The 16,264-nt window shown below is 35.7% G+C and overlaps 1 protein-coding gene across 1 annotated transcript in view; it reads left to right on the top strand.

Moving 5' to 3' along the window:
- The first annotated feature begins 3,223 nt into the window (after nucleotides 1-3,223).
- Nucleotides 3,224-16,264, top strand: part of LOC114291210 (putative disease resistance RPP13-like protein 1) — a 30,690-nt gene continuing 17,649 nt past the window's right edge. Inside the window, exons 1-3 of the mRNA XM_082915783.1 lie at nucleotides 3,224-3,373; nucleotides 7,046-7,075; nucleotides 7,914-8,005. The gene's annotated coding sequence lies outside the window, so the exon portion shown is untranslated. The remainder of the gene's footprint in view (nucleotides 3,374-7,045; nucleotides 7,076-7,913; nucleotides 8,006-16,264) is intronic.

Consider the following 16,264-nt stretch of genomic DNA (forward strand, 5'->3'; position numbering starts at 1 on the left):
CTTCAATATCATTGATGAAAGCCTTAAATCAACCAAATCTAACATAAATATATATATATATAACTCAAGGAGATTTCCTAACCTCAAGGTTTGATGGAGAAGTGGAGTAGAAACCCTAGAATTCAAGAATGAGAGAGAGCTTGGATCTTCACCACAAGTGAAGTTCTTGTTCTAAATCTTCTAGATTGAGAGAGATAATGATGATCTAATCCAAAGATTGCAAGAATTAAAGTATTTTGGTGTTTGAGGAGATTTTCTATAGAGAATGAAGAGAAAATATGACTTTTAGAGTGAGAGAGAAGGGTTAGAAAATGAGATAATTTCGGCCAAAATAAGAACAAAAAACAGGGTTTTCGGACTGATCCCGCCCCGTACATGCGATACGTGGCTCCGCACATGCGGCTGCTATCTCTTGCACGTGCGGCACTGATCCTCGCACGTGCGGCTGGTCCCGCACTTCCCCTTCCACACCTGTAATTTAAGCAGAGAGCAAGCCAAACAATCCCCTGAATTCCGCACGTGCGACTTCACTACCCACACGTGCGGCCCTAGGCCCCCACACGTGCGGCCAGCCAACCTATCCAGAAAAATTTCTGGTTCGACTCCCGGCCACTCCGGGCTTGACCTGACACTCTCCGAAACTAGTGAAAATCGACAACCAAATAAAACAAGATCAAGGACTCTATTTAGAGAACTATTTCTGATCATTTTAAATCCAACGAAGTAAAGGAGAATGGGATGATGAGGGAAAGAAAAGCGAAGAAAAGAGAAAGAAGGACTTGGTCGTCGCATCTCTGAATTTTTTTGTTCTGTTGCAAAATTTTTATCTTTGTTTTTAGGGTTATTCAAATTTGTATGATTTGCAGAGGGGACACTACAGATAGAGATAGATAAAGCCCATGAGAAGAATAGAAAGATCTCTGCTTCCATGAGAGCCTTGAGCATTGATCAGAAGACACTGTCTCTTCTCCATTCTTTCTTCTCCTCCCTCTCTAGGTTTCTCCTCCCTCTCTAGGTTGCTTCTGTTCTATCTCTTTCTTTTTTTTAATTGAAATTTGGCCCCAAAACGACGTTGTTTTAGGGCGCCGAAGGAAGGGCAGCAGGAGAAGGCGACTAACGATCCGAACTCTTATGGTGTGTTTGGTTGGGGGATTTGGGAGGGATTTGGAAAGGAAAAGGAAAAAGGTGTGTGAAACTATGTGAAATATATACATATTTTATTCACATTTCACCTATCTTTTCCATTTTCCTTTCCAAATCTCTCCCCAAATCCTCCAACCAAACACAGCATTAGAGACTCCAAATGAATTACCAAATATTCTACCAAACCTTTCACATGGGTGTGGGACCCACACAAATCACATGTGTGTGAGTCCTACACCCATATGAAAGGTTTGGTAAAATATTTGGTAATTCATTTGGGGTCTATAGCATTTTCCTTTATGAGTTATCCTTCCTTTATAATTAAAAGGGTTATTTAATGAAGACTCTTAAATTATTAAAAAATATTATTTTGACTCATTTATAAAAAGTATATAAATAGATCTTTTAAATTATTAACAAATATCACTTTAACTCCTAAATTAGAGAAGTGCATAAATAGACTATTTAAACTAGGGCAAATTACACTAATAGTCTCTATAGTTTGGGACTCGCGTCACTTTGGCCTCTAACTTTTCAATTGTGACACATTTGACACTGAATTTTGAATCTTGTTCCAAATAAGGACAATTGAAGATATAATTATTTAATTTCAAGGGAAAAATCGTAAATTTAATAAAATATAAACTAATTTGACAAAAATAAATGTCAAAAAAATATTTTTTATTTTTAAAAAATTATTTTTATCCACCAATGATAAAATTATGTAAAATTGATAAAAATTAATAAAAATTACATGATTAATCTTTAAAAATTAATTTTACATGATCATTATCCAAACACATAATAAAAATTAATTTGGTAAAAAAAAAAAAGTAAATGTCTAAAAGATTTATCAATTTTACATAATTTTATTTTTAGTGAGTAGAACTAATTTTTAAAAATTCAAAAATATTTGTTCGACATTTATTTTTGTCAAATTAGTTTATATTTTATCAAATTGACGATTTTATCCTTAAAAAATTTAATGATACCTTCAATTGTCCTTATTTGGAACAAGATTCAAAATTGAAGGTCAAATGTGTTACAATTGAAAAGTTAGAGACCAAAATGACACAAATCCCAAACTATAAGGACTATTAGTGTAATTCACTCTTTAAACTATAAAAACGAACCAACTACATCCTTTAATGGAAGGAGTAAAAGTGAAACACTACAATAATTTAGGAGGACATTTATATACCTTTATAATTTAGGGAGAAAAGTAATATTTTTTTTTAATTATTTAGGAGACTTATTTATATATTTTTATAATTTAAAGTATCAAAATAATATTTTTTAATAATTTAAGAAGTTGTCATATAAATAATCCTAATTAAAATTGTAGATCACATTCGTGTTGAAATTATCAAAAGCTTTCCACTGACGTGTAACTTGGTTTTTATATGCCAGATTGCCAGTGACAGGTAAACTACCCCTTATTTTATATTTTCCTTGTTCCGATGATGCAACTGCTGAGCATGACATTATTCTAATTGAATTATTTAATGAAAGAATATCTCCTAATTTTATTTTTTCAATTTCACATCTACTAATGTGGAATTAAGAAAATTAAAGATAAGAGGGAGAGGAGCGTGATATCAATTCATAAGGGAGTGTGTCACACTATTAGAGGTGAAATTAAGGAAGTAAAATTAGGAGATGTAACATTGCTAAAAAATATAGAAAAAGATTCTCATTTATTTTGAATAATTAAAGAGGTAAGAAATAACAAAAAAAAAAGAAGAAATAATCAAATTAATTAATTAATTAAAACTCATATTTATTTCTCATCAAATTAGTGAAATTTTTTCTAAAAAAAGTACAAATAATTATGTATAATATTTTTATAATATCTAAAATAATTTATCAAACATGTATAAAATAAAAAGAGACGTGTACTATTTTAATTCTTATCTTGTCCAAATAAAATTATGAAACATCACAATCATTTTTTATTTTATTTTTTCAAAGTTTGGTGAGAAGTCACAATTTTTTATTTTATTAATCTAATAATTTACCAAACGGACTGGCCATTTTTAAAAGACAAAAAGAAAAGACAAACACAGATAGACAAGTAAGAACAAATCCAATTATTAAGTTCTCTCCTGTATTTGTCACTTGGTTATTATTCTCTTATGCTACTACATTTCTCAAGCAAGCTCTCTCTCTCTCTCTCTCTCTCTCTCTCTCTCTCTCTCTCTCTCTCTCTCTGAAGTTGATTTGCTTCCAGGTACTTCTCGTTTTCCTTAATTTCTCTCTTGTATGCTCTGTATATAAATTATGAATTTAAATAAAAGTTTAAAAAAATAAATAAATAATTAACTAACATTTTATTCATATTTGTCTCATTACTTTTTTCTTTACTTATGTAAATCTTCATCAAAATTCATGATACAAGCGATGTCTAAATATAGCATCAATAATGCTTGATTCTTGTTAGGAAAATATACATATATATGAATGCATAAGTTTTCCGGCCCAGGATTAGCTTCTCTCTTTTAATTTGATTTTATTATTATTATTATTATATATCGCAATATATAAAGTGAAGTGTATACATATACATGCATCTAGTTTTATAGAGTGTTACTCCATTTTTTATGGTGCTCAATTTTCCGAACTTCATTATTATTTTATTTATTTTATTTTAATTTTGGCTGTTGAATGTTGTGTTTTTATTTTTTAGTTGGTTTGATATGGGTGTCCACTCTTTAGACACGAATTTGTAGCAGCACATATGTTTGAAGTGTTTAAAAGGAAAGCAATTTTCGCGGAAGCATTCATATATATTTTTGTTTTGGAGATGGATAACGTGAAATTGGTACAAGAGTCTTATGTCGTTTTGGTGAGGATTTAAAAAAATAAAAAGTAAAAATATGAGAAAAATGTAAATAAAATATAAGTTAAATTTTTTGTGAATTTTGGATTTGAAATTTTACAAAAATTTCTATCATTTTTTGGGTCCACATAAATTCAGAAATTTTGGATGGTGTTTGGTTAGTTTTGAAATTATGTTTTGTATGTGGATTTGTGATTTGAGTATGGAATTATGAGTTGAATTTTAAAAAGAAAAAATTTGTTTGGTTATGAGTGTTAAAAAGAGTTTTGAAAGGAGTTTTTGAATTTTAAATTTTGAAAAGAGTTTTGAGTTTTAAAAAGAGTCTCAAATCATAACCAAACATATAAAAATTATTTTCAAAACTCATAATTAAACATGAAATTTCACACTACTTTCAAAACTCTACACTCAAATAGTAACTATACATATAACTAAAAAAAAAATATTTAAAGATATTTTTATAAAATAAAATAAAATATTTAAAATAAAAATTATATTTAAAATAAAAATTATTTTTTTTCAATTTTTTAATATTTAAAAAATACAACACAAAAATGTATGAAATAGAGTGCACATTAAAATAAATAAATAAATATTTAAAATATAAAATATTTATCCTAAAAAAATAAAATTAAGAAAAAATTTAGAAATTTATAAAAAATAAATCCAAAAAATTTTAAAAGACAATTCAAAACTCAAAACTTAAAATACAACTCAAAACTCTTTTCAAAACCCATAACCAAACAAATTTTCTTTTTTCAAAACTCATGACTCAAAACACGACTCCACACTCAAATCATGATCTTAAAAATAATTTTAAAAAACAAAATAAAAAAATATCTTTTAAAAATAGAATTTTAAAAAGAGTTTGGTTTTGAGTTTTGAATTGTGTGTTTAGTTATGAGTTTTGAAATTGAGTTTTGAATTGAGTTTTGAATAATTTTAAGTGATGTGTTTGATTATAAAACGGGTTTTCTAAAACCATTTTTGTATTAAGAATATTTTTGGTCAAAAAATATTTATGTTGAAAATATAAATTAAAATAGCCTTTAATTTGATAATACAAACATCACATCGAACTATAAAAAAATTCAATTATATTTTTAAATACAAAAATTTTAATCTGCTAAAATAACTTACTAAAATAACTTCTTAAACCCTCACAATATATGTTTGGTAACCATTTCGTTTTCAGTTTATATTTACAAAATTTAAAAAACTGTCATAAAAATTTGTTTGATAATTTTTTTGGTTTATAAATGGTTGTCTCAATTTGTAAATTCGAGAAAAAAACGTAAACTAAAAAAATGAGCTTACGTTGGTTTTTAATCAGAAATTTAAAATTTTGGTTAACAAATTTTTTTTTTCAATTAATTTTTTTTGTCAAATAAATTTTTTCAAATAATTTTTTTAATTAAATTTTTTTTGAATTAAAATGTGTATGATCCCATTATCATAAATAATAAAAAATAAATATAAATATTTTAGGCCTTAATAAACATATTTTTTAGTTTATATTTTTAAAATTTTTCAAACATTTTGTTTAAACTAAATACGTTTATAATTTATATTTTTTTAAAAATAAACAAAAATTAATTTATAAAATTTTTATAATTATAAATAAAAAACGTAATCATTACCCAACGCTACCTTGTAATGTGGTCAAATATTCTGATTTTACAAAAACCTCCCTAAGCTTATCACACTTGTCATTTCTCACATCAACCTCCAACAACACCCATGATGAGCTCCCCCCAACAAACACACACACACACACACACACACACAAAAACAAAAAAAAACCCAAGAATTTATCGAGTGGAGAACTTTCTTGACAGAGAAAAGGAGACGGTGGAAGATCAGGAATGCGTGCGTGATTTTCACTTAATTTATACGGGCTGTTTGGGTAGTGTGATTTTCACTTAATTTAGGTTAAAATTTATAAAAAAAAATAAAATAAAATAGATTAAAATAATTAATAAGATAAAATATTATATCAAATTTATAATCATTTTATTTTTTTTTCACAAATATCATATTCAACTATAAAAAAATTCAATTATCTTTCTAAACATAAAAATTATAATTTACTAAAATAGTTAAAAATTAAAATAATTTACTAAAATAACAATTTTCCAAACCCCCGCAATATATGTTCTATATAATAAGTAATTGAACGTGATTCTTGATGAGATTTGTTGGAATATTATATGGATTATGTTTTGTATGTGCTGTAATTTTCTAAAGAAACTCATCTTTGAATGCATTGGAATTGCTGCTCTCTCTCTCTCATCTTTTGGTTTCCAAGTCCAACAACCTTCTCACATGAAGAAAAAAAAAAAAAAATTGTGAAAACGGTTTTTCTGAATCCATTTAATAAAACAACTTTTCTAAAATCATTTTTGTATTAGAAATATTTTTGGTCAAAAAATATTAATGTTAAAAATATAAATTTAAAAAAAATTAAGTGTAAAGAGGGTTTTATCAAAACTGTTTTTAATTAATTCATAATTAATTAAAATGTATTTAAATTTTATTATTATTTTAATTGCAAAACGCGGTTCTTCAAAAAGTCGTTTTCTGAGAAACAATTTCAGTAAAACCGTTTTATCCTCCAATTAAAAACAAAGAGAAAAACCCAAAATTTTGAAAATCTCATAGTCAGGAAAATCAGCCGAGAATACCGTGCTTTGAAGTTGTTGTGCCTGTCACATGTGGGGTTGAGAAAAATGCTAAAAAAAAAGGTCCCGCCCACCTAAGGACAAGAGAATACAATTGTGCTTTAACGTTCTTGTGTGTGTTGATATTGTGTCGATTTAAATTATTTATATGGTAAGATTCGATTATTTATTAAAAAAAATTAATAAGAATAAATAAAATGTAAAGAATAAAAAAATAATTTTTAATTTTTTTATATGAATTTAATTTTTTAATTTTTTAAATAATTCTTTAATCTTTTAACTAAAATCCTTAATTGCCAAACAACCCCTTAATTTGAGTGTCACCTTATTTTCACTCTTTTCTGTATGGTTGGAAGCTCACTTGGTTTATTCTCTTCTACAGGCTCCCTCCCTTCCCTTCCTTTGCTTCCAGGTACTTCTTGTTTTCCTTAATTTATCTCTTGTAATTTTCTCAAATTGTGTATTTGAATTATGAATTTAGATAGAGATTTTGAAAATAAAAAGAGAAATAAAGAAAAAATTAAATTATATTTTATTCACATTTATCTCATTTTTTAATTTTTTTTTAAGTTTGTATTTAAATTTATGATCCAAACACAACTTAAATATATGATTTCTCATATTGGTTTGAATTTTAAAATTTGAAATCATAAATAATTAGAACTTTTATTTTTTATTTTTTTAGTTTAATTAACTAATCAATAAATTTTCTGTTTACATTTTAAATTATAAAAAAAAATTAGTTTGAAAACTTAATTCTCACATTCATTCTCATTAAAAATCTTTTTTTTTTTTTTCTTAATATATATAATTAGTATAGACGCCATGGTCAGTGGTTCAATGAGAACAGGGAAAGGAGAAAGATAGTGATGAGAAAAATGCTAAAAAACAAGTCCCGCCCACCCACCTACCTATACCTAAGGACAAAAGAATACAATTGTGCTTTAAACTTTAAAGTTGTTGTGCCTGTTGATATTGTGTCGATTTAAATTATGTATATTGTAAGATTCAATTATTTATAAATAAAAAAATTAAAATTAATATGAATATATAAAATGTAGAGTGAATAAAAAAGAATTTTTAACTTTTTTATATGAATTCATATTTTTAATTTTTTAAATATTTTTTTAATCTTTTAACTAAAATCCTTAATTGCCAAACAATCCCTTAATTTGAGTTTCACCTTATTATCATTCTTTTCTGTGATCGGAAACTCACTTGGTTATTCTCTTCTACTATTTGTCAAGCAGGCTTCCTCCCTTCCCTACCTTACAAGTTCTCTCTCTCTCTCTCTCAAGTTAATTTGCCTCTCTGTGTGTGTTTCAAGTTAATTTGCTTCCAGGTACTTCTCGTTTCCTTAATTTATCTCTTGTAATTTTCTCAAACTCTATATTTGAATTATTTATTTAAATTATGAATTTAGATAGAGACTTCAAAATAAAAAGAGAAATAAAAAAAATTTTAACTTATATTTCATTCGCATTTATCTCATTTTTTAATTTTTTTTTAAAAATTCCTACTTAAATTTATGATCCAAACACAATTTAAGGCGCTGTTTGGGAAGTGCCTAAAGAGGCTATTATAGCCTAAAAATTTTTTTTAGCCAAAAAGCCACTTTTGCAAACTTTTTCAAAAAAAAAAAAAAAAAAATAGGACTGCATAGTCGGCAGTGTAGGCACAGCCTACACTGTCAGCTTTGTCACTTGTTCCATCAATGAACATTTTACGATTTTACCCCTTCATAGCAATTTAAAAAAAAAAAATTTAGGGACAAATTTGTCATTTTAATTTCAAACATCATTTCAACACATTTTTTAATACAACAACTCAAATAAAATCCATCTCATCTTCCCACACATAAAAACTAAAATAGCCTATTAAAATAGCCAAAAAGCCAAATAACCTATTAAAATAGCCACTTCCCAAACGAGACCTAAATATATGCTTGTATAATGTTTGATTCATTTTAGAAAATTAATATACATACATATAAATGCATAAGTTTTCCTGCCCGGGATTAGCTTCTCTCTCCTATTTTATTTTTTTTATTATTATCATAATGTCTCAATATATAGTGAGGTGTATATATTATACATGGTGTATAACTTTATAGTGTCGCTGCATTTTTTACGGGTACTCAATTCTCCGTACTTCATAATTTGTTATTGTTGTTGAATGTTGTGTTTTTGATTTTTAGTTGGTTAGATATGTGCGTCCACTCTCTAGACACCAGTTTGTACTTAGGGATGGCAATTTGAACCCGGCCCGACGGGGACCCGACTCCCGTCCCCGATAAGAGTGGTTTTTTCCCGAAAAATACCCCCGACGGGCCGGGGATGGTATTCAAAAATAAATCCCCGGTGACATTCGGGCCGGGGACGGTGATACATATTTTATCCCCGGCCCCGACCCGGCCCCGGCCCCACCCCCGCCCCGGTTTAGCCCCGATTTGTATTATATATATATATATATATATGTTTAGGGTTTGGTTTTGAACAGCAGCTCCACTTTCTTTAAATACTATATATATATATATATTATATGTTTAGGATGGTCTTACACAGTGTAATGGTTTTGAACAGCAGCTCCACTCTCTCTCTCTCTTCTCTTCTCTCACTCTCTCTCCTCTCCACACAGACGCAGTCGGAGTCCAGTCCACCACCGCCTCCTCCTCCTCTAGGCCACCACCGCCTCCTCTTCCGTCGCCTCTTCCTCCTCTTCCGTATCCGAAGTCGTCAACTCGATCCTTCGACACCGTTGCCTCTTCCGACGCCACTACCTCCTTCGATCGAGCATGGTGGAGTCAGATGCTCTCAGATCTTTCTGTCAAAAAAATTTGTGATCTTTGTGCAAATGGATTTTCGCCTATTGTGTGAGTTTGTTTTGTTTTGTGTTTTTTAGGTGAATCTTTTGTTTAACTGGCATGTGGGCTTGTTTTTATTCTCAATCTAAGACTCAATTCTGTGTCTTAGATGCTTGGATCCTATGAATCTTAGATAAGATATGAAGTTGTAGTTGATTTCTGAGAGTGAATATGTTTAATTTTGATGCACTTTGTTTCTGGTTTTGATGTGATGATGAGGGTTTAGTTGATCTTTATGTTGTTGTTGTTGATCTTTCTGTGTATGTTGTTGAAAATGTATGTGTGATGTTGTTGAAAAAAATTTAGGCCGGGGAATTTTCGGGGTCGGGGAAACCCGATCCCCGATCGGGGGCGGGGGTAGGGAGAGTGATAGGTTCCCCGTCGGGGATCGGGGCCGGGGACGGGGCCATGTTCACCATCGGGGATCGGGGACGGGGAGTGTGATCCCCGGCCCCGCCCCGCCCCGTTGCCATTCCTATTTGTACTAGCACATATGTGAAAAAACAATTTTCCTGAAAAACCAGTTTGTACTAGCACAGATGTGAAAAACCAATTTTCTTGAAAACAATCATATATTTTTGTGTTGGAGATAGAAAACGGTAAGTTGGTACTGACCATTTGAATAAGAATTTAAAAAGACAAAATAAAAATGTGAAAGAAATGTGAATAGAATATTATTTTTTAATTTCTTTTTAAATATTTTAATCATTCTTTAATATTTAGATCCATTTAAAATATACTTAAAAAGTATAAAAATTATATAATTTTTTTTTTAAAATTCATTGAATACAAAAAAATATAAAAATTCAATATTTTTTAATATTTTTTTATATTCAATAAATTTTTTACAAATTTTTGTACTTTTTAAATGTATTTAGATTAAGTGGATCTATAAAATTTATAAAAAAATTTAAATGTTAAAAAAAATACGAATTAAAATTTTCAAAAACTATTTTTAAAATTTTTAAACCAAACAGATGTTTTTCACAGTGAAAGGTTGATTATATTCCAAACACAGTGTTTGAAAATAAAAGAAGTGTAAAAATTTGCACCTTTGTGTCATTCAACAAATGAAACCTTACACCCGGCGACTCCACATTGGAGGTGATAGGTTCCATGGCCCATCAAGCTATCAAAATTCTTCATAAAAGATGTATTTATATTGATGAAACAATTTATCCCGGTGAATGGATCGGACTAATTCAAGTTCCTCAGGTCCACGTCCAAATGATCGGGCCCGCCAAATAACTTGCAAACAAGTTCAACGGGGAATGAGATAATCCCCCAGTGAACCCTCCGACGGGCAAGTTAGAAAGAGAAGTAGAATGTAGAGAGAGAGATTGGAGATAGAAAGCTTAACCTTCTTCTTGTCTTCAATGTTTGCTTATATCCTGTGGTAATCATTTCGTTGTCCCTTCCGACCTGCCGTCTTGGCCGAAAGTCTATGCTGTAGCTTACCTTGTTCAAGGTAAGGGGGTGTTGTTCCGACAAAGAGGTGTTGTCGTAATAAATGCTGTGATGGGCTGCATTAATGGTGATGTGCAGTGGCAATAACTTTACAGATCTTTGTCTGCTGATGTGGCCTGTCCTTTACCTGCCATATATCTGAATGTCATTGGTTCTTTATGCCATGTTGGATTTCAACTGTTCTGGACGTCACCAGCTGGGTTATGTGTTAGGCTCCGAGTGATGGGCTTGGGTTGTTCATAGTGGGCTGTGGCCTTGAAGTGGAAAAGACAAGGAAGTGGGAAGAGACAGTGGATCGTGGTCGTATACGTGGCAACATCTCGCGGGGGGAGATTAGGCGTTGGGTCAAAAATGAAACGATACGTCATTATGGGTGTTGAAAAGATAGTTTTGGCGGATGTTTTGAAAAGTTTTCAAACTGGCGAAAATTAATTGGGATCCTTGGAATACGGGCAAACCGTGGGCTTTTGGTATTATTCGATTTACCTACTTCTTTGCGAAAAATCAAAACATTCCAAGTGTTAATTCCTTTGTTGCTCATGATACACCTCTGCAACACTTTTTCGATTTCCTTGTACCCGCATCTGAAGCGATTCGCAGACATACCATAGAAATGGACCAAGAAGAAGCTGCGAATGCCAGGGTGGATCTGCTTGGTGATGACGATGCGGTGGAGTTAGCGGAGCAATATAGGACGGAGAGGCAAATGGAGAGGGTGGGTGAGCCGGTGGTACGATCTCATGCCTCCACCATAATGGTAGCTCCGAAGCCAATCAACCAGGCGAAATCAGATCACTGGCACACGAAGGTTGACAAATCAACGGTTACTGCAGCGGAGTTGGAGGCTATTCGCGAAAAATACCAGGTTCCTGTTGAGATAGAGTTATTGTTGTCGATGTCGACGGAAAGGCCATCCGACGCCAAGCCAAGGGAGTTTGCTCTTTATGAGGAAGCATTGAAGGGAGGCCTGAGGCTGCCAGTGCCGCAAGTGGTGGTAGATGTCCTAAATCGTTTGGAGGTAGCGCTGGGCCAACTAATGCCCAATGCGTGGAAAATCGTACTGGCCTGTGCAAGTGCGTGGCCGAAGGCAAACGAAGGGGTGGCCATGACAGTGATCTGGTTCTGCCTGGTTGACGCTGCAGGACAACAAGAGACTTGGGTGACGCTGCAGGCGGCGGCAGTGAGGGGTCTGGTGACGGGGCTGCTGTCATCAATTAAGGGTTGGAGGCTGCGGTGGTTCTACGTGTCCGCGAATGGAGAGGTTAGGGTTCGCACGGTGCGGAGAGTGCCCACCAAATCTGTAAAGCCAAAACTGGGGGCGGCAGCGGAGGAAAGGGTGAAGAGGGTAAAGGAATGGAGGGAGAAGGAAGGAGCCAGATGGGACGAGCTCGTTTAGTCGTCGGCTTTGTTTGCGGTAGGGTTAGGTCCACAGCCGAGCGGTGGGGACCTCGACCGAGCGGAGTTGGAGGCGAGGAGGAAGGCTCAAGAGGCGGAGGATCAGACAATCCTTGCTAAAGCCCAAAAATTCAAAGAGTCTCAGGCAGACCGACCACCAAAGCCGGTTGCGAGGGAGAGGATCCGACCTCGCCCCAAACCCTTAGGAGAAAGAGACTTAGGTGAATTTGTGCCACGACCGCCCCCAATAGATCCTTTGAAGGAGAGGGCTTTGAAGGAGATAGAGATGGAGGGTGTAGTGAAGAAGAAGAGGAGAGTGAGGGGGAGTGAAGAAGAGCCTGCCTTGAAGAAAAGGAGGGAAGTGAGGGCAGAAGAGACCAGTATGGCCAAGGAGGCAGAGAGGGGGGGAGTGGAGGAGACCCCAAGAAGGGTGGTCGTCCTAGAAGTGGTGGACATCGCGTCGGAGGGAATAGAGGTCGTCCCAGTAGTGGTGGGGATTGCCGCAGAGGTCGCGAGGGTCGCCCCCGAAGTGCAAGTAGAAGGTGGGGCAACTGGCCCTGAGCCAAGGGGAGGAGAACAGCCCTAGGGGGGTCCTACGCCCCAAGGAGGGGGAGTCAGTCTGACGACTGCGATCTACCACGCTTGCGCAGTGGCTGGGCGGCTGGAGGGAGAAGAAGGCCCAGCCAAGGTAGGTGCAGATCGCCTTGTGGGGATCATGGAGGAGGCGGCCGTGCGCTCAGCCGCCAGATTCAATGAGGCTGAGCTGTTGAGGGGGTTATGCTTTGCTCAAATGGAGGTAACTACCTTAGCAGGGGCTCTGCTGAGAAAGGCAACAGCTGCAAAGATGAAGGCAGACGAGGCCAAGGCTCAACTTGCGAGTTTGAAGAAGGAGAGTGTAAGCTGGGAGAGTGCCCATGCTGAGTTGCGAGCGGTCAAGTTGGAGCTGGAGAACGAACGTTGCTAGGTTGTGTCGCTCGAGTTCCAACTGGCTGGCGAGTAGAAGAGGCTGGAGGAGGCCCAAAAAGCCTGCTCGGTCACGCTTGAACGACATGAAGAGGCGATGACCAGTAATGAAGAGCTGGTCAAACAGAAGGATGAGGCAGACGTGAAGATTGGTGGTCTGCAGAAGGAGCTGGAGGGCGAGCATGCGAAGATAATGGAGGAGATGGAGGGCCTGCGGAAGGAGTTGGAGGAAGAGAGAGCCAAGGCAACTGCTGAAAGGGCGACCCTAAAGAAGGAGTTGGAGGAAGAGAGGGCCAAGGCAGCCTCTGAAAGGGCGACCCTGAAGAAGGAGTTGGAGGAAGAGAGGGCTAAGGCAGCCTCTGAAAGGGCGACCCTGCAGAAGGATCTGGACGAAGAGAGGACCAAGGCAGCCTCTGAAAAGGCGGCATACCCCGATCTGTATGTTGTAGCAGTGGATCAATTCAAGGGGTTTGCTGAATTTCAGATGGCAGTTGATGCTGCGATCGCCAGCAGCTTGGCTAGAGAGGAGTTTGGGGGGGCGGGCCCATCAAGGACGACCGCTGGGGATAGGACTGTGGCAAAAGTCATTGAGAGCTTCCAGCGGTCAGACTTTTATAAACACGAAATGACTGAGTTCTGGGACAGTGGTTGGAAGATGTTCAAGCGGAAAGCTGAGGTGCTGTTCCTAAACTTAGACTTGAGTAGTGTAAAAATTGACGACGACGATGTGGCCCAGACCCCCCTGGATGAGGGTATTGAAGAAGAAGACCTCGTGGCCAGGGAAGAGGAGTAATTGAAGAAGAAGAAGAAGAAGACCTTGTACTTAGAGTTGTGTTGGCGTGTTCGTGTTTGTTTGTTTGTTTTTTTTTTTTTTGAATTGCTGTAATGAACTTATGTACAAATTTATGAATAAGTAAAATTTCAGTTGTGTTTTCATTGGATTGTCTGTGCTTGTGCAACTGAAATGAATGAGAATGTATAACTCATTGTGAAGTGCAAAGTGGAGTTAAGCTTGTAATAAAAACTTAATTTAAGAACTCCTTAATGCAGTGTGAAATTGAACGTGTAATAAAAACTCAATGCAGAGTAAAGTTAAAAACTCCTCAATACAGAGTGAAATTGAACGTGTAATAAAAACTCAATGCATTGTAAAGTTAAAAACTCCTCAATGCAGAGTGAAATTGAACGTGTAATAAAAACTCAATGCAGAGTAAAGTTAAAAACTCCTCAATGTAGAGTGAAATTTAAAATGTGTAAAAATTATGAATTTATGCGTGCCACATTGCTGCAGTGGATGAGAGTGGTTTATTAGAGTCATGCTTGACTAGTAAGGAAAGAGGCTGACTTGTAAAAGTTGATAGAGAAGAAAATAATCTGACTAGTAAAGGAAACATGTAAGAACGTCTTTGGAATTTGACTAAGTAAAGAGTGGTGTAAAAACTTAGACCTAGAATTGTGACTAAGTGTGTCTATTAATGCCACAAGCATGAAGTTTGTATGGATGGCCTTGTTATGCTTGGTCTGGTGGGGGCTTGGTCTGGCCGAGTGCTTCATGCTCAGTCTGGTTGAGGCTTTTTGTCGCTCGTCTGGACGGGGCTCTTTGTGCTCAGTCTGGCCGAGGCTCGGTCTGGCCGAGTTCTTCATGCTCAGTCAAGCTGAGGCTTGGTTTGGCCGAGTTCTTCATGCTCAGTCTGGCGGAGGCTTTTTGTTGCTCGTTTGGACGAGGCTTTTGGTGCTCAGTCTGGCTGAGGCTTTTAATGCTCAGTCTGGCTGAGGCTGCTGAGGCTCGGTCTGGCCAAGTTCTTCATGCTCAGTCTGGCTGAGGCTTTTTGTTGCTCGTCTGGACGAGGCTCTTGGTGCTCAGTCTGGTTGAGGCTTTTAATGCTCAGTCTGGCTGAGGCTTTTTGTTGCTCGTCTGGACGAGACTCTTGGTGCTCAGTCTGGCTGAGGCTTTTAATGCTCAGTTTGGCTGAGGCTTTTTGTGCTCAGTCTGGCTGAGGCTTTTTGTGCTCGGTTTGGACGAGGCTCTTGGTGCTCAGTCTGGCTGAGGCTGCTGAGGCTCAGTCTGGCCAAGTTCTTCATGCTCAGTCTGGCTGAGGCTTTTTGTGCTCGGTCTGGACAAGGCTTTTGATGCTCAGTCTGGCTGAGGCTTTTTGATGCTCAGTCTAGTTGAGGCTTTTTATGAGTGCTGCAATCAAAATGTCATTGAGACACCATGTAGATAACTGAGATATAAAATTGTTGTCAAGGAAAGTGTAGCCCAGTTAATCAAAAAGTTACATTATGTGAGAGGAGAACAAGAATGTTCAAGTGTGTAAATTTGTCGAAAAGAAAATACAATAACGGAGCAATACAAAAATAGGAACTTATTGAAAGTAACGTTTCAGATGTTCGGCGTTTCACGGGTGGGAGGGGTCTCGACCTTCCATGTCCTGAAGTCGGTAAGTGCCTGGGCGTGGTCGGGCTTTCACAACGTAAGGTCCCTCCCATTTGGCTGCCAGTTTACCCTTAGTCGGATTTTTGGTGGCAAGAGTTACTTCTCTTAGGACAAGGTCCCCTACAGCAAACTCCCTTGGTCGGACTTTGCGGTTGTATTGTGTTCTATTTTTTTGTTGGTATGAGGCCAATCTGACAGCAGTGGTCTCTCTAAGCTCTTCGATTAGGTCTAGGTCTGCCCGACGAAGCTCTTCGGTTAGTTCTGGATTCGGATGTAAAACCCTTGAGGTAGGCAGACCGACTTCCACTGGAATAACCGCCTCAGCGACGTATGTTAAGCGGAAAGGGGTTTCCCCAGTGGGAGTCTGAGCTGTAGTTCGGTAAGCCCAAAGTACATTCGGTAGTTCCTCAGCCCAAAATCCCTTAGCAGCTTCTAGCTTAGTTTTAATGATTTTCAGAAGAGAACGGTTGGTAACC

The sequence above is a fragment of the Camellia sinensis genome, chromosome 2 (genome assembly GCF_055761805.1).
Source record: "Camellia sinensis isolate YWXY chromosome 2, ASM5576180v1, whole genome shotgun sequence".
NCBI classification, from domain to species: domain Eukaryota; kingdom Viridiplantae; phylum Streptophyta; class Magnoliopsida; order Ericales; family Theaceae; genus Camellia; species Camellia sinensis.